Below are 27,412 nucleotides of genomic sequence, written 5' to 3' on the forward strand. Positions count from 1 at the left end.
CACTGATGACGTCATCAGTGACGATGACGATGCGGGTACCGATGACGTCATTAGTGACGTCACTGATGACTTCACCAGTGATGATGACGATGACGATGCGAATGTCGGTGACGTCATCAGTGACGTCGCTGATGACGTCATCAGTGATGACGATGCGGATGTCAGTAACGTCATCAGTGATGATGACGATGACGATGCGGATACCGGTGACGTCATCAGTGATGATGACGATGACGATGCGGATGCCGGTGACGTCATCAGTGATGATGACGATGACGATGTGGATGCCGGTGACGACATCAGTGACGTCACTGATGACGTCATCAGTGATGATGACGATGACGATGCGGATGTCGGTAGCGTCATCAGTGATGATGACGATGACGATGCGGATGCCGGTGACGTCATCAGTGATGATGACGATGACGATGTGGTTGCCGGTGACGTCATCAGTGATGATGACGATGACGATGTGGATGCCGGTGACGTCATTGATGATGACGTCATCAGTGATGATGACGATGACGATGTGGATGCCGGTGACGTCATCAGTGACGATGACGTAATCGGGGAGTCACGCGACATCGGCGGGGGTCACGTGACCTCGAGGAGGGGTCACGTGACCTCGAGGAGGGGTCACGTGACCTCAGGTGAGTCACGTGACATCGGGGGGTCACGTGACCCCCCGAGGTCACGTGACCCCGGTGCATCATGGAAAATGTCCCATAATGCACCGCGCGAGCCCCCCACCGGGGTCACGTGACCTCGGGGGGTCACGTGCCCCCCACGAGGTCACGTGACCCCGGTGGGGGGCTCGCGCGGTGCATTATGGGATATTTCCCATGATGCACCGCGCGGTTACGCCGACGGCGACGGCGACGGCGACGGCGACGCCGCTCAAGCCGGAAACGGGCCCCTAAAAGCTGCGCTCTAAAATGAAGCAAAATTGGGGGAATGGTATCATGCCTAGCAGGCAGACGGTGTGCAGCCTCTGCATAAATGAGCTGAAAGCTACCAATGTTCAGTTGACTTACTAAGTCTGTGAGGATGCCATTGAGTCCTTGGAGGAAAAAGGAATACCGTGAATTTCCAGGAAAGATTGACGATTGGACTGATAGGTAGAGTTTTGTGCGGCTTTCAGTAGTTGAATCTCAAGCGCTTGGTCGTTCTGGGTGACTTTCAGTTGCTGATGTTCAAGCCCTTGGTTGGAAATGTTTTATTGCAAAGACCTATTTTCTGCTTAGAGTTCCTTGACTGCTTGGTCTTGAGATTTTGTCGAGTTGACAAGTGAGTCATACTGGGCCGAAACAAAGGCCACAGATTCTTGCATCTCGGTTACGGAGTCGCGCAAGGCGTCGACCGCGAGCTTGATTGATAATAGGGCATCGATTTTAGGGTGCAGATCTTGGAGATTATCAACGGAGGCTTTCCAAAAGATCAGAAGATCAAGTTTCTGATGAAGCGCTGACAGCTGCGCTCCGAAATCGGTGCACTCGGTTTGAGAGCTTTGGGTGTGACAGTTTAAAGTAGGATTCTGATTTGAGGACCCGCGGCGGCATGCAGGGCATCGCCATTTCTCCTGCTTGGTAGTGTTCTAAGCCTTAAATGTGCCGTCAGCAACCCCAGAGCACTTTTTTCCCAAATGATATTGTCGTAAACAATCGCTGCACTTCATGCATCTGCCGTCAGTTGGCATAGGAGCTGAGCAAACTCCGCAAACATCGGCCATGACTTGAGAATGACGATGACGGAGATGAGGCTCGAGATGAAACAAAGTAACAGCGATCAAAAAGAGGAACAGTTCCAGGCTTACCGACAAAACAAGGTGGGAAGCATCAAGCGACGAAAACCAGCGTTGGCGCTCGTCTGATGACAATGACGGCGGCGCAGCTACGCCGAAAATCTTGTAGCCGTTCGGCTTGAAGTGACGAAACGGTAGCTTCACCTTGTGCCGTGGAAGAAAGCGTCAACAGGGGCAGCGAAGCGTCGCACCGCCAGCACCTTGAAGTTCCTTGGGATCGGTTTTGGCAGCTGAAAGTTTTTAGAGGGGTGGAAGCGAACGGCTTGACCCTGGCGGTGCCAGGGTCAAGCCGTCCGTTATTATTATTAACCTGGTGGTTAATAATAATAATAATAATAATAATAATTTTATTTGCAAAATCCACATTATAGTAAAAGATCGGGTCAGTCAAAGCATAAATGGCTTGTGGGACTGGAACCCTTCAACCTCACCATCAGCATGTTAACAAAAGCGCAAAAGAAAATACACAAAAATAAAAAAAATAAAAAAATACAAAAAATAAACAGAAAAGAAAGAGAAAAACACACACACACACACACACACCTAGCCTACGTATCTAACACTCTGGTCTTCTACACACCCATGACTACCTACACTGAATCGACCATAAAAGAACGGAGCCATCTTCTAACCTTAGTTTTAGAGTCGAAAGAGAAAACACAGTCAGGAAGATCATTGAAAATATCCGGAACATAGTAATCACGGTTTCTCATCCCATACCTCGTGAAGCAACAAGGCCGTATAAAACGGGTTGTTTTCCTTAGCGTGCGAGACGGCTCGTGCAAAGCCTTAAACTGATTCGTCCAAAAATAACGAAGTATCACTGAAAAGACGGTGAGAGTGCAGGCGAGCTGGTGGTAGCTAATCATGTCGTATTACACCTGAGACTGCGGTGGAAGAAATCGGAAGAACTGTCAGTAGAAGGAACAGACACAGAGAACGTCTCAACGTTCTCTGTGTCTGTTCCTTCTACTGAAAGTTCTTCCGATTTCTTCCACCGCAGTCTCAGGTGTAATACGACATGAAGTATTACTGTTTGTCGAAGTAGAGAAGAAAAATTTGGCATCTCAAGGTCACTGAAAATGTTCGTGCTGTCTGTGAAAATTGAATTGTACGCCACACTTTTCAAAACACTTTTCAACAAGGTGTTCACTTTAGCATATTACTGTCCACTACTGTGCGCAAACACCGTAATCCCGTACCTAAGTACACTGTATGCCAGGGCATAAACCAAAAATTTTCGAACATGAAAAGGAACAAAGTTTCTAATATTATAAAGCATACAGGCCACTTTCCGTAACACTCTACATATATATGCCTACTGATTATTCCAAGACATGTCGTGGTGAAAAAAGTTCCCATGTACTTAGTGGTCTCCACCCACTTAACAGGGACACAAGTACAAGGGTCGCACAATATACCATGAAGGAAAAACGGCTTGTCTACGAAACCCTGTTTCAGCGGATTTCGAAAACACATCAATTTCGTTTTAGCCACATTCACTTTTAAAAGATTCACAGAGTACCAATCCATTGCTTTATTAGCACTGGCTTGTAAAATGTCTAGGGCTCTCGCAAAATCAATATGCCGAGATATCAGCAGAGTGTCGTCAGCATACTGGTAGCAGGTACAACTCTCGATGGCGGAGGGAAGATCGCTGACGTAGATATTAAATAACAAAGGTGACAACAACGAGCCTTGGGGAACGCCTACTTTCAGATAGCGCACGGCGCTCGACTCGTGCCCCACCCACACCCGCTGCGAGCGACCGGAAAGCAGATTAGTCAACATATGAAAAAAGTGAAAGCCGTTTACAAATCCCTGTAACGCCGAATTGGAGCGCAGCTCTTGAGGAGGAGGAGTGAAGGGTACTGAGGGGAGGGTAGACCCCTCCCCCTTCTCCTCCTCCTCCCCTCATTCTTTAATATGCTCCGGGGGGGTGTCACGTGACTTCGGGGAGGGGGTCACGTGACCTCGGGGAGGCGTGACCTGGGGGTGACCTCAAGGCCACGTGACCCCAAAGGTGACCCCCACGTGACCTTGGGGTCACGTGACATGGAGGGGTCACGTGACCTCGGGGGGTCACGTGACCTCAGAGGGGTCACGTGACCTGGGGGTCACGTGGGGTCACGTGACCTTGAGATGACCTTGGAAGGGGTCACGTGACCTTGGGGGTCACGTGACCTCGGGGGTCACGTGACCTTGGGGAGGCGACCACGTGACCTCGGGGGTCACGTGACCTCAGAGGGGTCACGTGACTTGGGGGTCACGTGACCTTCAAAGGGTCACGTGGGGTCTTGGGGTCACGTGACCTTGAGATGACCTTGGAAGGGGTCACGTGACCTCGAGGGGTCACGTGACCTTCAGGGGGTCACGTGGGGTCACGTGACCTTGAGATGACCTTGGGAGGGGTCACGTGACCTTGGGGGTCACGTGACCTTGGGATGACCTTGGTTACGCCGACGGCGACGGCGACGCCGACGCCGACGGCGACGCCGCTCAAGCCGGGAACGGGCCCCTAAGAGCTGCGCTCTAAAAAAGGCCCCCTAAAACCCGCCTTGAAAAGCTTACGCACCAGGACGGAGTGGTTCACGGTGTCGAAGGCCTTTGACACATCCAAGAGCGCAGCAAAACATATTATCATCAAAAGCAAAGTTTAAATAATCGGCAACGATATCTGACAACAATTGCGTGCCTCTACCTGGCACAAAACCATATTGTGTCTCCGGTGCAATTGGCTACTTGGCTAAAAAACTGGTGCTCATCGAAACAAGATGCTTTTCTAATAAATGTCCTACAACAGGCAGAATAGATATGGGGCGGTATTTACCAATTACAGTTGGTTTGCCACTCTTTAGCACTGGCCTAACAATAGCTGTTTTTAACACTTCCGGAGCCACACGCAGCTGAATGAAGCCGTTGATCATATAAAGAAGTACACACTTTAAAGATTCAAAATTCCTTTGAAGGAAACCTACACTAATATCTTCATCGCCAGGTGATCTAGACCCCTTAATACTAAACAAGGCCGACCGTAAACCTTCTTCGTCTATGTCATAAAGGAAGGCGGAGGCGCTGAATGTCTCTTTCAAGGTTACATCCTGAACGCAGTCAACCGGAGATTGCTCTGAAGAAGTAGCGAAGAAATTGCTAACATTTTTAACTGCCTCTGTGTTCTTGTCCCCGAAATTCTTGAGCAAGACCTCATCCAGTGAGCGTTGGCAATGGTGGCCTCGGAGCTCATTGAAAAGTGACCAAGTCTTTGCAATTTTGAAACGGTTTTCGAAAATTGCGTATGAAAATGAATTCGCATAGCAGAGCGAAACATGGCGTTTACTCTGTTTCTAGCCGCACGGAATTCAGCAAGCTGGACGGCATTTCTCGGCGCTCCCTTACAACGCGCCCATAACCTTTACTTATTTGTGATTGCGATCAAGATATCTGTGCTTAACCAAACCCGGTCCGTTCTTCGTTTTTTAACTGTTCCCGTTCTCTGAGTCTAACTTTAAAAGAGTTATGCACCTCCACGAATTTAAAGTAAACATTCGAAGAAGAAGCTGATTCGAGAAAAGAGCTCCAATCATAGGATGAAACCAGACTATCCAAAATCTTGTTATCAGTAATTTGAACTGTCTGCCGATCGGCAGCCGGACTTGCCTTAACATCCTGCCAGACTAGTTGGCACCCGACAAAGTAATGGTCAGCCAGCTTTTCGGAAATTACCGCCGATGTGACCATTGCGTCTAGAGTTCTGAGCATGATATGGTCGATACAGGAAAACACCAGCCTACCGGCTACCACATCTTCTCTGGTAGGTGCGCTGACAGTACTTTCAAGACCCGCGGTAGCTGGAGCATTTAGGTAGTAACAAACCTCGCTTTTATGATCCTTTTAACAGATCTATGTTGATATCTCCTACGATAAAAAAATTAACCCTGACTCCAGCTCTCCGTCAGGACCGCCGTAAGCTCGTGAAGAAATAGAAGGAGGTCTATAGCAGGAAAAGAGCCCAACTGAATGCGAAGTGTTCTCTATTTTTAAGCAAATACATTCTGCATAACTAAGCGTGGCATCTAGTCTCCTTACTGACCACTCACTTTTAACATAAACAACAATTCCTCCTCCCAACGAAAACGGACGAGAGTACCAAAAGAAACAGATCCCTGAGTTCTTCTGGGACGTTAGACTTCGTCAACACGAACACGTCAATACGAGACAACACTTCATTAACCAGTACCTTGAAAAGTTTCCAGTGTTTCCTTAAGCTCCTGATATTAATGTGGACAACTGAAAACGCTCGGAAAGAGGTAACAAGGAGCATTTTAAATTTTGCGAAATTATCACACTTTTCGAAAGATACAGCCATAAATTGGCAGATTTTATCCGGATCCTGAATAGAGTCTAGCAAATTTTCTCTAGATCCTGAACAGAGTTGATTCGAATTGTGTCCATGTTTTCGGATTTCTTAGCGTAAATTTTTCCATACTTCACCCAAACAAACTTGTAGTTATTGGCCTTCCCCTTGACCTTCCCCTTCCAGAACAGCTCTCTGCCTACTCGGGACAAGTGCTCGTTAAAGAAGACCTTGGAGAGAGCGTCAGGGGAGGGCAGCGCTCTCAGCCGGCTACGGCAGGCCATCCATCTATCTCTAACATCTATGGACGCGAATCTATAAAGGGTGGGAGCGGTGACACCCTTCTTAGACGGCAGGCGACATAGTTCACTGACATCAGCTTGCTGCAAGGGTGGAATATGAAGTCTCTGCAAGGTTATTGACAACGAGACCCAAATTTTTGTTTTGGCTGGACGGTATGCCGTTAATTTCTAGAGTTGGCTTGCACAGCAAAGTCTGCATATCATTTAAGTCGCTCTGCAGTTGATGAATGGTGTTCGACTGCTCTAGAACAACTTCCTTGGTAGCCGCACGCTCGCCACCAAGTTGTTCTATTCTTGCTTCGTTGTTCGTGACCGTTTGTAATACTGTGTCATACTGAGAGGAACAGAAATCAACCGAGGCCTGGAGTTCGTTAACCTGAACTTTAAGCTCTGCCATTGCCGGCTTTAGGGACAACAGTTCATCTACCTTGGCTGATAGTGGAAGCAGCTTTTCGACGCTTGCCTTAATAGACAGCAACATGTCTAGCTTCGTGTTCACCTCATCTAGAGCAGTAGAAGCCCCACTCGTAGCTTGCGACGCTTCTGCACTACAGACCGAATGAGATCTCGCATCTTTATGGCGACAAGGTTTGCACTGCCACTTCTCCCGCTTCCCCGAGCCAATGGATTTGAACGTGTTATCCGAAATTCCAGCACACGTTCCAAGATGATAAGAGCTATTACATTCCACGCAAGTCAGAAACCTCCCACCGGAAGGAACTGGCTCTAAACAGGCTGGGCAGTCCATTGCAGCCCTGAGACGGCACAACAACAATTCGGTATTGTTAAAAGATCACTCTCTCACCTGCGCATAGATTGGAAATCCCGACACGCACATTTAGCTTTCGGCAGCACAAGTGGACGTCCTTTGTAGTGCCAGAACATATTCGAGAACGGTCGAGTTCACAGAATGGCTTCAGTAGGCCTGCGGCGGACGGGAGGTCTGACGAAATGCGGAGCACACCCGAGGCAGCTCAACGCGCGTATAGCCGCACACAATGACAGCGTAGAACCAGCTGCCCGCGCTGTCGATGGCTCACGGGCGAGTGTTCTGGTGGGAATTTCCCGGTTAATACCGCATCAGCTCTTGCGCTTGGACGCCGCGGCACTGCCGCACATGATGAAAACGTAGAAACCCAACTGGTACGGCTGCGATGAACGATGGCAGGAGCAGCGGACGAAAAGAGGGACGAAACGCGGGGCACACCCAAGGCAGCTCAACGCGCGTATAGCCGCACACGATAATAACCGCACACGATAATAACAATAATATTAATAATTTCGGCTCCGGACAGCCGCGACACCCCAGAAAAGCCGGTGTCCCACACTGTGGAGGTTGTGACATGTTTTGTTACTCTTTAAGAGACACGTAATATTGAGATACATATATATCAAGTACGCTTAGAAAATAATTCGCACTGGTTTAGTATGCCAAAAAAGAAGCGTTCTAACGCGAATCTTTTTTTTTAACGAATGGACGCTAACATTGTAGATAATTTGTAATAGCACCAAGTAAAACGTGCAAATCTACATGCGTTCTACGACAAAGCAAATGTTAGGGGAAACTTATTTTTCTGTATAAAAGCAATTGAAGAGATAAATTCCGCTTTTTGACATGGTGTTTATGAAGCTGAGTTCTTCCATAGATAATATTGAAGTGTCAAAGGAAGCTTTCCGTGATTGCCAACGTTTATACGAACATTGTGTTCAATATATTCGCACTGAAGAGCAAGTTGAGAAATATAGCACAGCCATATAAAGAGGAATAGCATTAAATCACGTCGAAATAATTTTTTACTATAACAATTTATACAATATCTACAATACATAAAAAAAAATATTCAACATATACTAAGCTACAGCAATCAGCTACACTGCACTGTTTGACGCTCATCGACCGAAGTGGCCAAGGTTTCTTTAAGAATGCCGAAAAAGGGGCGAAAACGACACCCTGTTGGCGAAATGTCAGGTCTGTAAACTTCATCAGTCATCGTAATCAACCGATACGTGAAAAGACGCATAACTATCATGTTTGGTTGCAAGCTCGGCGCACGTCGTCGACTTGCCTTGGAGAGTACCAGACAGGAATTCCGTAATGTCCGACTTAGTAATAAGTGGATTCATCCGGGAAATGAAAAGAGCTCGACGTCTTGGCTGGCGTGGCACGGAGCTCAGCTTGCCGACGGTGTTCCCTCCTTCGGTAAGATTGACCCTTATCTTTTGCATGATTGTCTGGAACCCTTTGCCGTCCACGTCATCCCTCTCTGTGTCTGGTTCAGTGACCGTTCTCGAATTTGAGCCTCGCGGAAAACAAAGGGGTTTAGTTGATTGCCTGCCGATACTATCAGCACCGGTGTTTGTTGTAGACTTGTTCGGGTTCTTGAAGGCAGCAGCGAAGTTAATTAATTGTCTGGCTGGCAAACCTGGCGCTTCCAGCGGTGTTCATGCTTTGCGAAGCAGTTTTGTGTTTTGCAAAAAATGCAGTCGTAATGCATCCTTGTTTGCTTTAATGCATCTTCATCTCTTTGGCCAGTTCGACAATTTTGTTGCAAATCTGGGCGAGAAGCATGTGAAGAGTGGCCTCGGTAATGAGCGATTCAGCGTTGCTGTGCGGAACAATTTCTTCGATTGAAGTAGACGAGTAGACGTCACCAACCTTCGTTTCTTGCGAGCCCAGGCGCATCACATACTTAGAGCGCGTATAGCTGCTGGCACCGTTCACCATAAGCAGGTCGTAGTCCCCTTCGCCAACGCATAGGCATTTACAGTGAAATCTGCGCCAGCTGGTCCCGGAAACAGCAAGAAACTGCTGCCTTCCATAGATGGAGGTGGAGCAGCTCCCGCACAAGTTCTTACTGCCCGTCATTACGAGAAGGAATGACGAGCAGTAAGGAAACCGTAAAGAAAACGCAAGAAAGTATCAATAAATATCAGTGTAAAAAGGAAATGAGCGAAAATCTGTCCCATTTCTGATAGACATGCGCGCGACGACGTCTACGTATCACTTGTGTAAATTGGACGCAAATGCTCTGGACTAGCCTTCTCCACAATGTGCATTCAGGAAATATTTGCTCTATTAAAAAAAAAAATGAGATCATTGCAACCGCTGGATATAAATGCTGCAACATGACTTACCATTCGGACTAATTCCATTCCCAATGTGATCTTCGATGATGATGTTTTTTTTAAGAAATAAAATGAATTTGATATATGCTCACATTCAATTCCGACAAAATAACCGAAGAATTTCTTCGTTGCCTGGTTAGCAAGAATACAATGTCACAGTTATTAAAATTTATAATTTCTTGAACCCACTTCTGAAACAGAGCGTAAATGTTTGCTCAAGGGTTTTTACACTTAATTCGTTATGCATTTTTTCAAAGTGAAACTCCTCTTCTTCCTGAAATACATCAAACCACAGGCTTATTATAGCTATCCCTGTGGAATGTTTATAATTCTAAGGACAGACATTATATTTTCATTCTTCTGTGAGAAGTTTTCCGATATACGTGCATACGTAAATTTATGTTTCAAAGGAACCCTGCATTTTGTTATGTGCCTCGCTTACAGTTAAGTTGAAGAAAATAAGATGTAGGGGCAGTACTTTCGTCGTTACCTCAATAACATTCGACTAAAAGGGTGTGCGAATATTGGAGTTTCGAAGTTGAATACAATGGCAATAGCATGAAGAATTCTATTCGCCCCTCAGATTTTTACTGTTCGAGTTTTCGAATAAATAAAAGTTTTGAATAGCTGAAAATATTAGCATATAATAAAGAACGCTGCCTATATGGTGACTGTACTGGAATGTGACATAGCTAGATCTCAATCAAGTCTGCGGCGAGATCACTTGAATGACTAATCGTTCCGAAAGAAAGTAGTTCGTTTCTTATTTTGCGGCGACGGCGACACATGCGTTTACTCATCTCTTTGACTGAGCTTTTGCAACCAACCACCTGCATTTCGACGTTCGACGCACAACGACCAACCGTGACGGGAACACTTTCGTTACGTTGGCGGCATAGACACAAAGCGCACAGGTCGAAGACGCTTTCGGGTGCCGTATAGCGAATGTCCAACGCCCCCTTCCGCCGCAAGTACTGCGGCCCACGGTGTATGGGGCAGGCAACCCCCCCCCCCCCCCCCCCCCCAGCATGAGACAACCCTACAACCCTAAGGCGGGGGCCTGGGCCCAATCGGGCCTAAGGCGTGTGGGCCACATGTGGCCCACCCACCCCCGGCTTACCAATTGCCTGAACCCGCTTTGCGCCGGCAAGCCCCAGTACCAGTACGTGTACTTGTTCGAGGAGTGAGGGCAAGCGCCTCTCGAGGCCCACCCATATCAGGTCTACATACCCTCCCCTTCTCTCCTCCTCCCCGGACCAGGGGGCCCGCCTCGCCAACCTTTGACGCCACGGGGCGAAACCCGCTTTCCGGTTTCAGTGGCACCGATCGGTCATCGCTTGGTCCTGCCGCCTTTCGGCAGGCCACCCGGCCTGAGCTCATGCTGCCGTCGTTCCCACGAAAAAATCGACCGGCGTCGCCCTTGGCACATGCGTCTCATCATCAAGCTTGGAGCATCGACGGCTGTTTTGTCTTGATGATAGAAGTTCTTCTCGAAAAGCGCATTGTGCAAATTTTGTGTATATGTATTCTGAGTGGCCTGCTTTGGGTGTTGTTTTAATCCGCATAACCCCCTTGTGCGGATTAAAACAATACCCAAAGGATACCACCTGTAAGGTTGCTCTAATTCGAATTTTCATTTAATCTGCATTGATTTAATTTTAACAATAATAAAATAATAATTAATTTTAATAATAATATTCTTATTAATATGTTAATAATCCACATACCTCGTGCATGATCTGTATGCTACACAAACTAATTTCATAATTTACGACCATCCTGCAATAGGTAATTAACAAAACACGAATGAAAATATTAATTTAGTCCTCCTCTTCTACTAACGCCTTGTTGCCGGAGGCAGCGAGTGGTGATGTTTGGCTTCGCTGTTGAAGGTCAGTGGTTTGTTCATTCAAAAGACAGCATATTCGCGCGTGAATGCACTGACATTCTTGAGCTGTGTCTTACAGTTTTGGTAGTTGAAAGTAGTTACTAACGTCGTTTTTATTTTCAGCTAAACGCCCTTTCCGAAGTTTCTACGGAATAATACAGTTATAGGCGTCGTTTTTTTCCACCTACTGTTTTCTTCTTTTTTTTTTTCTTGTGCCATGAAAACAGAAGTTTCGGTATTCAATACTCGATTGGACATTCGAATATGTAGCAACTATTTGCGCAACCTGATACGAATCTGATTTGAGTCGAAATTTCACGATCGCTTTTCTCTGCAACTAAATCGTTTATTTAGTATTATCTACCAAATTGCTTGTGCGAGTATTGTGAAATGACACATCTATTGAAGCTTGTTTTGAACTGAATTAACTGTAACCTGAAGCCATTATTTCAAAAGGTCCCTTTATTTTCATTTAATTAACCTTGACGTAAACTTATTGCAGATTAAAATATGTAGAGAGTAAATGTTTCATATTTGCAAAAAGCAAAATTGTAATTAGCAAGGTCAAGAAAACGAACAGACAGGTATGCTACAAGACGCCCACCCTCCTATTATGATAAACGTACCTTTGTTTTGTTTACACCAGTGAGAGCTAATTTGACTTCCGGACTTTCTGACTTCAGTAAATAAAGCTCCACCTGCAGGAAAAAAGAGCCTTCGAATTGTCTTCAAACTTCACACGTGCAGGGTGTTTTCACATAGCATAAACCGAAAATTAAATTTACTACATCAAAAGATGATTACACGCTACGCCCTCAAGGCTCTTTATATTCTGAACTGAACGCCTAAGAGACACGGACAAGAGGAAGAAGAAAGAACAGGTTGGCGTATTCGGAACTGAAAGTTTAATATGAAAAAAAACAAAAAAACACATGGATAAAAGGTTCGTAACACACGAGAGAAACATGGCATTATCGCATTACCCTAGGCCCACTCTTTCTGCAAAAATGCAAATTCCTTATGAAGAAGGGCCAATGATGGCTCGCTGACACACGTGCTTGTCCCTCTAGTTTTTATTTTAAAGGCTTCCAGTATCTCTCTTGTTGTCTTTATCCTCTGATTTCCAAGGCTCTTAATCTTTGAAAAACATTTAGTGCACTCGCATCTATTGCTTTTCACCACCAAGGGGCCTAAGAATGACAGTTTGGTGGCAACAGCGTGCTCCCTTGCATGATCATTAACGCATCGCTCAGCCCGGCCCACGTAAGAGTGAACGCAAGAAAGTGGAATGTCATACACCACACACGTCGACCTTTCCACAAATTTGTTCTTTATGTTTTTTTCTTGGAGCCATCACTCCCCGAATGAGGGACGTCTATTTTTCGGCACCAACCAGATATCTTATTTGGAGCAGAAAAAACTTCCGAGGCATCATAGTGTTGAGCAACATTTTGTAAGTTGTGAAACAATGTATGTATGTAAAGAATTATTTCCAGCCTTTGCCTCAAGCGCTCTCAGGGGCTTTTCTCGGCGCCGATGAGCTTCTTTATTAGGCCTTTTGAAACGTCAATCAACGTCTTGTATGTGGGAACCCCGCACTCAAGAGTCGGTCAACCTGTCTCTGGAAGCTGCTTCCTATTTTATCAGGACTTGATTTCGTCAAAGAGGCCCCGAGACACGCAGTTCCGATGCCTCTTTTTACCAATTTGGACTGGGCCGAGTTGTATGGCAGCAGAGCTTTCTTTAAGTGGGGTTTATAGGAAAAACGAACGTTGTGAAGCGAGAATACAAGTTTTAAATCCAAAAACTAGATTCTTCCCTCCAATGTTCTTTCACAAGTAAATCTTAATCTATGAGCGCAAGCCGTAAAAATGCCCAACAGATCGTCTGTAACGGCGTCCGAGAGCTCATTGGATGGGAGAGCAATGACCAAGTAGTCATTTAAATATCAAAAGAGCTTGAAGATCTCTTCTCCTCCCAACCTCTCAAAAATAGCATTGTCGCATTGAGCTAAGAAAATGTCGCCAGGAACAGGCGCAACCCGCGACCAAATACAGTGCTTTTTTTCCCATATATACCTCGCCATCAAAGGAAACAAAAGTGTGGTCTAAGTAAAACGACAAAGGTTCAATGAAGCCTTCCACGCTAATTCCGCAGGCATTCCGGAAGGCCCGATCACCATTAGTTTTGATGCATTGTTTTACTGCATTAAAAGGGGGCTTATGGGACACAGAATAAAAGAGGCCCTCTACATCGGTCGAAAAGGCGTCACACATTCCCCTGGGCCTCCCACTCACAAATTCCAAAGCCTCCCCTAACCAGCGCACCAAAAATTTGCCATGCAAATTCAGAGCGGAGAGATGGGGGCTGAAGAAGGATTCTATCTGAAACTGCCACGAATCCCTTTCCGTCACAATCGCCCTAAACGAAACGTTCAGTTTATGCGTTTAGCGGTGAAGAAAATGCCAAGGGAAATGTTTTTATTGCTTAAGTTTACTTTTTTTTTCTAGTCCTTAGCGTTAGCCTTTACCTTGATCAGAGAAGTCGGCTGCACTGGCTTCAAGTTACTTAAGATGGCTTTTTTGGTCTTGGCATCGTACTTTTCTTCCAGCCTGACAACAACGCCTCCCTCGTTGTCAGACGTGAGCAGCTTGAGGTTGCTGCGTTTGAAGTAGTCGGCAATGTTTTCGATCTTCAGGATAGTCATCCAGTGGCCCTGTCTGCTGCAAATCACATGCACTCCGTCAGCAATGCATTGGTCCCTGTTTTTGATCAGAACATTTTCTGCCAAGCTGCGGACCAGCGATAGCTTCTCTGGAGGCGGAAGGCCTGGTTCCACGCTGAACTTGGGCCCGGTGTCGAGGGTGTGCTGGATGTCCTCTGGCAGCGAGGTGCCTCTTAGGAAGGTTACACTCTGACGCTTGCCCTTACTGCTTCGTTGACTTCTTAGCAGGCAAGCCAATTGATGTTGCCGCAGGCTTAGGTGGACCAAACCGGGCGATGCGTTAATGAACGTGCCAGGGTGCATGTTACTGCCACTTAACAGTCACCCTCAGGACACTTGGCGGTGCATTGGAATACATCCGAGTGCAGTCAACTTTTTTCGGATATTAAAATCATTGGAAGGCAGAGGAATAAAACAAATATGTAGATACAGGAAGCCTTTGAAATAAGAACAAGAGGCACAAGCAAGTGTGTCAGCGAGCCGTCATTAGTCCGTCTTGAGAAGGAATTTGTACTTTTGCAGAAAGAGTTGGGGCTCGGGTAATGACGTGGTGTATTACTAACCGCATATAAGAATGTTTTTCGAATTAAACTTTCAGTTGCGAGTACGCCAACATGTTGTCTCTCCTTCCTCTTGTCCTTGTTTGTAGGCGTTGAGTTAAGATGAAACACCGACCAGCCAAACTTGTTATTTTGATGCTATTTATAGTTTTTAAATAGCAGATCGTAGGGTATACAAAAAAGGAAACATGCAATCTATTGTTGCATTGGTAAAGTGATATGTGTGTAATATCTTTACTCAAACACATCACTAGCCTACCGGTGAGATTGTTATAATGTTACATTCGGTTAGTGTGCACTTCATGTGTACTATTACGTGCACATTGCAGTTGTAAAGGGCACAAAATCTGCACTTTATATCCGTAAGTTGCACATTTTGGAAGAGCCCAAAATTGAAGAATGAACTGATCGAAATGTATAATTCTTACATATTAAGAAGTTCATATATGCAGAAAAATTCAGCACCAAAGGAAAAGAGCAGTCTTCTATAAATTAAATTTCAGGAGTGTTTGATTTTAAATCAAACAGAGTTTAAGAAGCGGTAAAGTAACATGTATCTATCAAGCTCGGCGGCCTTTTGATTAATTCATTATCATCGCGGTAAGTGAGCTACTTTACTAAAGTTTGCTAATTAACTTTTTAAATAATGGTGTTAGGGGTCATGTTGCAGTCGCAGCAGACTTATTACACATGATGTTGCTGTAAACGTTGGCCAAAACGCTCACGGGAAAACTACACATCGCAGAGGAAAAAAAAAAGGGATGATGCCGTAGTGTTCTGTGCGAAGGAAGAAGATTATTAGCGGTCTGTCTGATCGGGTTACTAATTACGTTTTAGCACCTTTATGTTTTTAATATTTTTTAAAGGTACGCTTTTAATTAAAAACATGATGGAAATCAACCAAAACGATTAGATCCATCGATTTTGCGATAATATAAGGCGTGCGCATCATTTCGCGTAGTTTCAGAAAAAGTGCTCATTTTGGACTTGTTTTTTCGTTTCCCCTAATGGAAAACTCCAATATCATCATCATCATCATCATCATTTATTAAACCTTGAAGGCCATTGCTGGCATTACACAAGGTGGTAGTAACTGCTGAAGAAACATTATATAAATGAACAAACAAAAAAGTGGGTTACATGCTGGAAAACTTTGTTATATAAAGCAGCAAAAACAGGGAAAAAAACACTTATACAATTTTTAGGGAAAAGCAGCTGATGAAACAGAAAAATACCCAAAGAAAACATTTCTATAAACACGAGTTGACTTTGCTATTAGTGCAAATGCAGATGGATGGTCAGTTGGGATATGAATGTATTATAATCTGTCTGGGTCACGATACTGTTAGGCAGGCTATTCCAGTCCGTTATTGTGAATGGCAAGGTGGAGTTAAGAAACGAAACTGACGAGGCGAAAATTGGACGAACTTTACAGACGTTATCAATGCGAGGAAATATGCGAGTGGCTGGGGATAATAGTGAAGTTCTGATGTCATGGTTATGATAGTAAATCTTGTGAAAAAAAGACAGGCGTGATAATTTCCTTCTGGTTGAGAGGAGATCAAGGTTAGCTTTCATTCGTAAAGAAGTGATGCTGGTGTCTCGTGAGTAATCTGAAAAAATGAATCTGATTGCGCGGTTTTGAAGTGCCTCTATGTTTGTTATCAATGAATGTTGCCAAGGGGACCAGATGGATGACGCGTATTCAAGTTGCGATCTTACGAGTGTAGTGTAGGCTAGTTGTTTAACTGATGATGGTGCTAGTTTCAGGTTTCGTCGAAGATAGCCAAGAGAGCGGTTAGCATTAGACAGGACGTGTGTTATATGCGTGTTCCATGAGAGATCGTCAGATAAGTGAACACCCAGGTATTTGTAAGATGGACACTTGGTAATTACCTGGCTGCACATGGTGTAAGTGAAAGAGAGAGGACTATGAGCACGCGTGAAGGAAACGAGATTTGTTTTAGAAAAGTTAATTGTCATTTTCCACTGTTTACACCAGTCGGCTATTAGGTTAAGGTCAGCTAGTAAGGTTATGTTATCGTTCAGGTTAGATACAGATCGGTAAATTACGCAGTCGTCAGCAAAAAGCCGAATACAGGATGTTATGCGATCTGGTAGGTCATTTACGAATGTTAAAAAAAGCAGAGGTCCGAGAACACTGCCCTGGGGGACTCCGGATGATACAGGAGAATAAGCTGACGACTGGTTGTTAATCACAGTAAGCTGAGTACGATTGGTTAAGAATTGTCCTATCCATGAAGCTACGAGTGGATGAATGTGAAGTTGGTTTATCTTGAGCATGAGTAAACTGTGGGATACCTTATCGAATGCTTTAGAAAAATCAATGAATATGGCGTCTGTCTGTATGTTATTATCGATGTTATTGTGTATTTCATGAACAAGTTGTACAAGTTGCGTTTCGCAAGAATATGATTGTCTGAACCCGTGTTGGTTTGGAAAGAGGATGAGGTTATTTTCGAAATGCTTCATGACATTTGAATATATTATGTGCTCAAGTAGCTTGCAGGGGACACTGGTTAGAGATATAGGACGATAATTTGATGGTGAAGTTCGAGCCCCCGATTTGTGTATGGGGACCACTCTGCCAATTTTCCAATCTGTAGGAAGCTCGCCGGAAGACAAAGATTGTTGGAAGATTATTAACAAAAAACGAGCTGAGTGTAATTTAGTGTTTTTCAGTAATTTGGAATTAATTTTGTCGTCCCCAGAACTCGACGACAACTGCAACCTTTCTATAGAGCTTATGATACCTGCATACGTTATTTCAATGGCAGCCATGGGAGTGTGATATGCGTTGTTAAGATGAGGCATGTTACTGTGGTCATCTGCGGTGAAGACTGAGGTGAAATAGTCGTTAAGACAGTTGGCGCTTTCTTCATCCGATAATGGCAACCGATCATCGCTCATTAGTTGTACAGGTCTAGACGTTTTTGGATTAATTACCTCCCAGAACTTTTTAAATTTATTGCGAAGAATGTTTACGAAGTCATTGTTAAAGAATTTTGCCTTCGCCTCTGTAATAGATATCTTATAAATTTTAGCAATATCATTGTACTGCTTCCAAGCGAGATCGGTAGTCAGTTGTTTGGCACGGCTAAATAGTCTTTTCTTTTTTCTGTTTAGTTGGTTAAGCGTTTTCGTGAACCAGGGATTTGATTTGTCACAAGTTATGTTTATTGATGGGATGTAAGTGTTGGCAAGGTGTGCAAGTTTATTTCTGAAGAGAATCCAGTTTTCATCGACTGTCCTGCTCATACAGTCATGCTGAAAACTATCGAAAAATATTTCAAGCTCATTGTTAATTGCGGAGTAATTAGCTTTATTATAGTCTTTAATGGTTTTAAAATATGGTGATTTCCGCTGAGTTTCAAATTCAATGTTGAAATGAATTACGTCATGGTCACTAATGGGTGGGTGGTATGTTATATTTTTAACAAGTGTAGTGTCAGTAGTGAGGCATAGATCTAAAATATGACTTGTTTTTTGGGATGATCTGGTAGGTTGAGTAATCAGCTGTGATAGATTAAATGTAAGACATGTGTCTATGAGTTCTCCTGAAATATGAGTCGAGAACGAAAGAGTATTCCAAATGATGTCAGGACAATTGAAGTCACCTAAGAGAATGCATGATGCGTTTCGGGATTGGTTGAAGATGAAAGAGAGCGCGTCATGAAGCTTATCAAAAAAACCATTAACAAAGTCGGGCGGTCTATAGCACACACCAAGGAAGATACACGCGGAGGGAGAATGCAGCCGTAGCCATACCATTTCAAGGCAAGTAGGAATTTGAACTAAAGAAACTACAATATGATTCCGTACAGCAATTAGTACTCCACCCCCACGTCGGAACTCTCTGTCACACCTATAAATATTGTAATTAAAATTCGTGGGAAACACTTCAGAGTCTTTTATGTCAGGTCTTAGCCATGTTTCCGTTAGGAAAACAAAGTCGGCAGCACAAGAGTCAGTTAATAAATGAAGGTCTTCACGCTTTGGCAGTATACTTCTTATGTTAGTGTAAAGTACAGAAAAAGAACTTTTTTTTTATCTGGGGGCACTGAGGTGAGTCTCTATCACACAGATGTTATGGATGCCTGTCTTCCACAACCCTCTTGCTTTCAGGGTCATAAACAAAAATCTGCGTTCCAATCGAAAGTTTGTTAAATTTTAGTTTAAACGGTTTATTTTGGGGCCTGGCAAACTGTAGGAGTTCTCGACGAGCTTCACGCACGGCAGGGGAAAAGTCTTCGCCTACAGAAAACGTGGTACCCTTGAACTTGTAAGCTTTCCCTAGTATTAAGTCCTTTTGCTTTGTTGAGCAAAACTTTACAATGATAGGGCGGTTTTTAATCGGGCCGAAACGACCGATCCTGTGGGCGCGTTCAATGATACCAGGTTCTAATGGTAAACCAAGTTGCGCAGAGCAGATATCAAGAACAAGCTTTTCTGACTCAGCCCAGGTCTCCCCCTCTTTGTCTGATGATCCATAAAAACGCAGGTTTGAGCGCCGCTGTCTGTTCTCGCTATCCTCGCAACGCGTCCCCAGAACAGTCAACTCACGCCTGACGTTTGACAGTGCTTGAGTAGCTGCGGTGATTTCTTCTTTTACATCCGGTGTAACAGTCTGGTGCGTCTAAAGGGCTGCCACCCTAGCTGATAATGATGCAACGATAGCGTCACTTTTGTTTAGGTCTTCCCGAAGTTGTCTCAGAGTGACAAGCACTTCAGCCTGACCTTTCTCGAGGCCTTGAACACTGGACACTACAATATTTAGTTGCTTTCCTTGTTCTTTTGACATTGGTCCAGGATTTTCCTCGATGTCACCGGAAAGGAGTAGCTGTAGAGCTTCTTCTGAGTTACAAAGCAATGGACAGAAACAATGAATGTGTACGCTTGGGTCGGGCACGACACCGCAATCAAAAATGGGTTATCGTCTTTGTAACATTCAAGGTGTGATGGACCAACCTGAAGTAGAGGGAACCGTAAGCAGCGTATTATGGATATTGGTAAACAATATATTTTTATTGTATTACAATACGATATGGACAGTGTATTGGAAAACATTACATTTATTGCATTGTATTACAATAAGGGTTTGCTGTGGGATTCCAATATACATATTGCGCTGGAAACATTGGAATCCAATATCGCATAAACCTTTATTGGATCCCCATATGTCTATGGGGATCCAATAAGGGTTTACGATTCCAGTGTACTTAGCGTATTATGGATATTGGAATCCAATATATTATATTGGCTATCAATAAAACTATATACGAGTTGGAATATTGCCGCGCGCAGGGTCACGGACTTTTAGAACTTTCTCGTTTATTCTTGCTCCGGACGTAACTTCTACCGTTTATCCCTGCTTATGTTGTTCTAGAAAGTGCGTGTTCATTCTCGCCCCGAGCGCGCTACGCTCGAACCTTCCCCGCCGAATCTTCGAGATAGTGACTCACTCTAGATAAGACGCCGCTCGCGACCTTGTCGAGTCAGTATCGCCCCAGCGCTCGACCCTGCGGTTTCGCCGACATCGACACCCGCGACGCTCTGCTGTTATCTTCTGCTTCCTTTTATTTCTTGGGCACAAGTTCGCCCCATTAAACGTTTCAGTTTCCTCAGTTATTCTTTGTTTCCTCTTTTGTTCCTTCGTGACATTTTGGTGGAGGTGCGGGGTACTGCATGCCCGTACAGCGTTCCCCTCCAAGAGCCCGCAGTGCAGGTCCCGTTCCAAGCCCAGTGAGGAGACCACTCCCCGCGGAACCCGAAACTCGGACCAGCCGGCGCATTAAGGGAGAGGATCCTGAATACGGTTCGCTACTGGACAAGCCCAAGCCGAAAAAGACGACGATGGTTAACCAGTCGCAGACCCCGGCCGCTCCTGCCTTCATCTACCTGCCCGTCGCACCCCGGACTCCGACGCCATTTCACGGGGACGCCCACGAAGACGTCGAGGACTGGCTTCAACAGTACGAGCGGGTGGCCCAGCACAACCGATGGACGGACGACCAGCGCCTGCAGAACCTTTACTTCGCGCTCGAAGGAACGGCCAGGCACTGGTTCGAGAATCGGGAGACTTCGTTGATCTCGTGGACCGCCTGCAAGAATGAGCTATGGCGAACTTTCACTAACCAGTATCGACGGGAGAGGGCCGAGGACCTTCTTCGAATGAGGACCCAGGGCGCAAACGAGACCATCACCAGTTTCGTCGAGGATGTCCTGCGCCTGGTCACTCGCGCCGACCCTCAAGCCACCGACGAAAAGAAGTTGCGGATCCTGATGCGAGGCGTACGAGATGACATCTTCGGAGGCCTCGTCCGCAACCCGCCGACCAACGTCGAAACGTTTGTAACAGAGGCGACCAACATTGAACGGGCCCTGCAAGCACGAGCCGCTCACTTCCATCGAGCTCCTGCCGTCGCTGCACCCACGCCGTCAAGCTGCGCCCTCAGCCCCAATATTCCGGGGATCCGAGAAATAGTCCGGGACATCGTCCGTGAAGAACTGAAGAAGCTGATACCTGCCGCCGAACGTCCAGCTTCACTCTCGATCGCCGAGATTGTTCGAGAAGAGGTCCAGCAAGCGCTCCAGCCAGACGTTCTCGCCGACGCCGCACCGGAACCACCAGCTGTGACCTATGCCGCCGTTGTTCGTCGTCCGCAGCCTCCCATTGCTCGGCAGTACCCAGCTGCACCAGCGTGGACTTCGAAAGACCGACGTGTGGCGCACGGATGACGGACGCCCGGTGTGCTTCCATTGCGGGGTGGCTGACCACGTTTACCGAAGGTGCCCCTACCGCCAGCTCGGCTTGCGAGGATTCGCTCCAAACGACCGTCGACCTCGTTTTGGAGAACGACCAAGGGACATTGAGGAATACCTCCGTGGCCCTTTGTCACCAGCGCCCACAGCACCACAAGGTTCCCGTTCTCCATTCCCCCGACGTTCCGCGTCGCCTTTCCGCCGGTCACGCCGTGACAGCCTGTCCCCCCTATTTCGTCGGGAAAACTAAGTGCGGCAACGCCTGGAGGTGGCGTTGCCGAAAACGACCGAAGTAAAGAGCCTCCAAGAACGCCGGAGCGCTCCCACTCTCTCGACGCTACGCATCACAACGACGTCCCTGCATCGGTGTCCAACAACCTAAACATAATTATCGACGGCCACGACGCATCGGCACTCGTGGACACCGGAGCAGACTATTCAGTCTTGAGTGGGAGGCTCTCTCGCCGCCTGCGAAAAGTGACAACGTCGTGGGAAGGCCCTCAAATACGAACCGCCGGTGGGCACCTCATCACACCAGTCGGGCGATGCACTGCTCGCGTCGAGATCCACAGTGAGACGTGTCCTGTGAAGTTCGTCGTTCTGCAAGACTGTTCCAGGGACGTTATCCTCGGAATGGACTTCATCTGCGAGTATGGCGCCGTCATCGACCTCGGAGCAAACCGGTTGACGCTACGAAAACTTGTTTCACCTCCGGAGGAACCCATAGCGACATCGTCTGCGGTCCGAGTCCTCGCAAGCCACGTGAACTTACCGCCGCGGTCGAGTGTTTCCTTATACCGTCGGTATCACTGAAGCCTTCTGCGGCGAAGTTCTGCTCGAAGGAAGCCTCCAGTTGCTTCTTGGAAGAGGAATAGGCGTCGCAAGAGGAGTTGCTGAACTTCAGGATGGCCGCATTGTGGTCCTCGTGACGAACATCCGAAATGAAGCGCAACACCTCACAAAAGGTGCGTGCAGCCGTGGGCCAGGTCGAGGAACTCCGAAACTCCGCCGCCATCGCCGCCAATACTGACGAATCCTCGCCACCTCAGCAAGACAGTACGTCGCCAGCACAGCTCGACATTGACCCTAAGCTTCTGGGCCCGAAACAACAACAGCTCAGTGACCTCCTCACCGAATACCGCGACTCCTATTGCCACGTCGTCAAAGGTGCGCCAAACCACCGTTGCGAAGCACCGCATCGTTACCGAGGAAGACGCGCGGCCTGTGCATCGGTCACCGAACAGAGTCTCCGCTAAAGAAAGGGAGGTGATCCAGGAGCAAGTTTAAGAAATGCTGAACGACGACATAATCCAACCTTCAAGCAGTCCCTGCACCTCTCCAGTCGTACTGGTTAAGAAGGATGGAACGCTTAGGTTCTGCGTGGACTACCGGCAGCTCAACGCGGTGACGAAGAAAGACATCTATCCACTCCCCCGCATCGACGACACGTTAGACCGGCTGCGCCACTCCCGATACTTTTCATCGATGGACCTGAAGAGCATCTACTGGCAGATCGAAGTCGACGAACGGGACCGAGAGAAGACAGCTTTCGTCACGCCGGATGGGCTGTACGAGTTCAAGGTGATGCCCTTCGGACTGTGCACGGCTCCAGCAACTTTCCAGCGTGTCATGGACACCGTACTGGCAGGGCTGAAGTGGCAGAGCTGTCTCGTCTACCTCGACGACGTCGTAGTGCTTTCCAGCGACTTCGACGAGCACCTGCGACGACTACGAGCTGTTCTCCAAGCCATACGGACCGCCGGACTCACCCTGAAGCCGTCAAAGTGTCGGTTCGCCTATGACGAGCTGAAGTTCCTAGGTCACGTGGTCAGTAACGAAGGTGTTCGCCTCGACCCAGAGAAGACTCGCGCCGTCGCTGCATTTCCAGCGCCGGCAGACAAGAAGGGCGTGCGAAGGTTTCTTGGACTATGTGCCTACTATCGGCGCTTCGTTCGGGATTTCGCAAGGATTTCCGCACCGCTCACAAACCTCACTAAGGACGCCGAGAAGTTCGAATGGGCCGAGGAGCAGCAGCAGGCATTCGACGAGCTGAAGCGACGACTGCAGACTCCTCCTGTTCTAGGACATTTCGATCAAGATGCGGAAACCGAAATTCAAACAGACGCCAGTAACACTGGACTTGGAGTGGTACTGGTTCAAGTGCAAGAAGGCACCGAGCGAGTTATCGCCTACGCAAGTCGGACACTGTCCAAGGCGGAGAAAAATTACTCCACGACTGAGAAAGAATGCCTCGCGGTCGTCTGGGCAATCACGAAGTTTCGTTCGTACTTCTACGGGAGCCCGTTCCGTGTAGTCACGGACCACCACTCGCTCTGCTGGCTTGCGAACCTCAAGGACCCGTCAGGACGCCTCGCTCGATGGAGTCTCCGACTACAAGAGTTCAACATGACGGTGGTCTACAAGTCAGGCCGCAAGCATAGCGACGCCAACTGGCTGTCCAGGGCCCCCGTCGAAACACTTTCCGGCAGCAGTGATGAGGATGATGACGAGTGCTTACTAGGTGCAATGAACACCGACGACATGGCACGACGTCAAAGAGACGATCCTGAGTTGCGCGCGCTAATCGAGCACCTCGAAGGACGAGGGGGTACTGTCCCCCGCGTCTTCTCGAGAGCCCTGCCGACTTTCGTCCTCCGACAAGGTGTACTTTACAAGGAGAACTTCGGAGACTACAGCACACCATGGCTGCTGGTAATCACTACCGACCTCAGAGCGGAGATCTTTCAAGCCTGCCACGACGACCCGACGTCCGGACACCTCGGTTACAGCCGTACGCTGGCCCGAATTCGTGAAAAGCATTACTGGCCCAAGCTGCCGAAGATCGTTCACTTCTACACACGGTCGTGCCACGACTCCCAGCGACGCAAGAAACCGCCGATAAAGCCGGCAGTCGATAAAGGCGATTGCTCCCCCGACCGCACCGTTCCAGCAGATCGGAATGGATCTACTTGGTCCTTTCCCACCATCGACGCAAGGAAACAGATGGATTATCGTTGCCGCGGACTATCTCACATGGTACGCCGAAACGAAAGCCCTTCCTGCAGGGACTGCTGTAGAAGTCGCGAAGTTTTTTATCGAGTCCATCGTCCTCCGGCACCGCGCTCCCGAAGTTCTGATCTCAGACCGGGGTTCATCGTTTATGGCCCAGCTGACGCAAGAAATCCTTCGTCTCAGACACACCAGCCATCGGCGCACAGCGGCGGACCACCCGCAGACCAACGGGCTGACGGAGAGACTCAACAAGACCATCGCCGACATGATTTCCATGTACGTCGGCGTGGAGCACAAGACATGGGACGAGGTGTTGCCGTACGTCACATTTGCCTACAACACGGCCGTGCAAGAGACCACCGGGGTAACACCCTTCCAATGGTTCATGGTCGCAAAGTAACGAAAATGCTGGACGCGATGTTACCCCACAAACCGGCTCTCGATGGAAGCGACGACGCCCAGGTGGTTGCCCAACGGGCAGAAGAAGTCCGCCAGCTCGCCAGACACCGCATTCAAGCCCAACAACGTGTCGACACTGGCCGCTACAACCGTCGTCGCCGGGACATCCACTTTCAACCCGGAGACCGGGTATGGGTTTGGACACCAATAGGGCGCCGCGGTCCCAGCGAGAAGCTTCTGAAACACTATTTCGGACCCTACAAGATCACCCGACGGCTCGGCGATCTGAACTACGAAGTCCTTCCCGACGGAACGCGCCCATCTGCAAGACGTCAGCCGCGACCCGAAGCGGTGCACGTCGTCCGGCTGAAGCCGTATTACGAACGATAGAACTTTCTACTCTTGTCGACGAGTGAACTGTGAACTAACTGTGGCTCGCGATTCTGCTGTCGTTTTGTTTTGGATTGGTTTTTGTTTTTTATTTTGGGCTGCATCGGGACGATGCGCTTTTCAAGGGGGGGGGGGGGGGGATAATGCCGCGCGCAGGGTCACGGACTTTTAGAACTTTCTCGTTTATTCTTGCTCCGGACATTACTTCGATCGTTTATCCCTGCTTATGTTGTTCTAGAAAGTGCGTGTTCATTCTCGCCCCGAGCGCGCTACGCTCGAACCTTCCCCGCCGAATCTTCGAGATAGTGATTCACTCTAGATAAGACGCTGCTCGCGACCTTGTCGAGTCAGTCTCGTCCGAGCGCTCGACCATAGAGTAATATAGTAAACGTAAAGAGAGGACACCGGAGCCGATTCGCGGCCCAGATAGTGCGTTTAATACCCTCCGCTACGTGGCGCTTTTCTGCAATTTGGTTAAAATTAATAAGAACTCTTTCTGTGAAAAGTATTTATTTTTTAAATGGCAATGCTTTAAAATTGTTGAAAGTACTTAAAACAACTAAATAGTTTAAATCAAATACGTCACAAAAACCACATGATAAATGGCGCCTGCCATGACGTGCCTGCCTGCACGCCGTCGCCTCTGCATCATTCTGCATGGCCTCTGCTCGTCCCTGCGTCGTTCGTCTGTGCCGTCCATTTGTGCTTTCTGCTGCATCACGTTCAATCGACTTTGCATCAATCAAGGTGACGCATGACCGTCCGCGTGCTCGCATGCTCGGCGTGAATTCGTGGAGCTGATCGGTTCGAGCTGCTCGCGCTGTTGTTTCTGCCGGGCTGTCTGGCTGCACCTGAATGTGTGTATGTTGATTTTCGATGAGATTGTTATAGAAAAGAATTTAACCTACGATCCTGCACACGACATTGTCTATGGGTTTACAGATGACGGTGTTGAACGAACCTCTAACATTGCAGATAGAGCCTTGGTTGTTATGCTATCTGATATTCCCAGGAGGTGCGTTTAGCCCCTTGCATACATTGTTGTGCAAACTCCAACAACGTCTTTTTAACGCAGTCTCCTCATTTCTCTCATTCGGGAGCTTGAAGGGGCGGTGCAACAATATTCAATTGGAATGTTTTTTCACTTTACACGAGTCTACTGACACTAGTGAGACTCAAGGATACGCGCACGCAACGCCACTGACCAAGAAACTCCTTTGTTGCGCTGTAATTTCGAGGAAAAAAACCGAGTGTTTTCATTCAATCTCTCCTTCGAAAAACTTGATGACGTAGCTGCGCGGTAGCAGTACCGCCCAGTAACGATATTTGAATACGGCTCATAGATTGGACCCGAGCATGGCGTGGACACTCGGTCTGGGCTCGTGATAATCGATAGCTCGAGAAACATTCGGGTAGTGTCCTGTGTCCAATCGCTGCAATGGCGACAACAGCCGAACCATAACAATGTCTGGAACTCAGCGCGTGTCCTGGGCCTTGCCAACCCCAGCGCATGGCTATGATCAACATTGGCGGCATATAATCGGCTCCAGAACACGGGGCCGCTTGTTCTGGCTGCGAGTTGAGGGGGTGAACTCCGCTCGTTTTTCTCTATTTTTTTCTGCGACTTCGATTGTGTGTGGCGAAAACGAACGGGTATTTCACAGATCATTAACGTCAAGGATTCGTTCTAAGCGGTATTTGCGGAAAATACAAATGTCAGTGCATCGCCCCTTTAAGACTGTTGGCTTCATAGTAAAGGCTGTGGTCTGTGGTTGGGGAGCTTCAAACGTAAGCTTGGTGTGTGTGGTGATAAGCCATTTTTTGAAGTTGACAACGAACACGTTTACTTTGTCTTTGATGTTCCGCACCTTCCCAAAATAACCAAGAGCAATCTCCAAGCCCACAAACTTTGCATTGGAAATGAGGTCATTGAGTAGTCTTCTGTTGTTTAACTTTATTGTTCTATCCATGAGATGAGCTTGCAATTGGCTCCGAAACTTACTGAGAGACACATTTTTTCAAGAACCTTTCTGTAATATGGAAGAAAATTGTGCCCCACACGTACTGAGTGC

Source organism: Ixodes scapularis, unplaced genomic scaffold, assembly GCF_016920785.2.
Source record: "Ixodes scapularis isolate PalLabHiFi unplaced genomic scaffold, ASM1692078v2 PGA_scaffold2__306_contigs__length_199485367, whole genome shotgun sequence".
NCBI lineage: Eukaryota > Metazoa > Arthropoda > Arachnida > Ixodida > Ixodidae > Ixodes > Ixodes scapularis.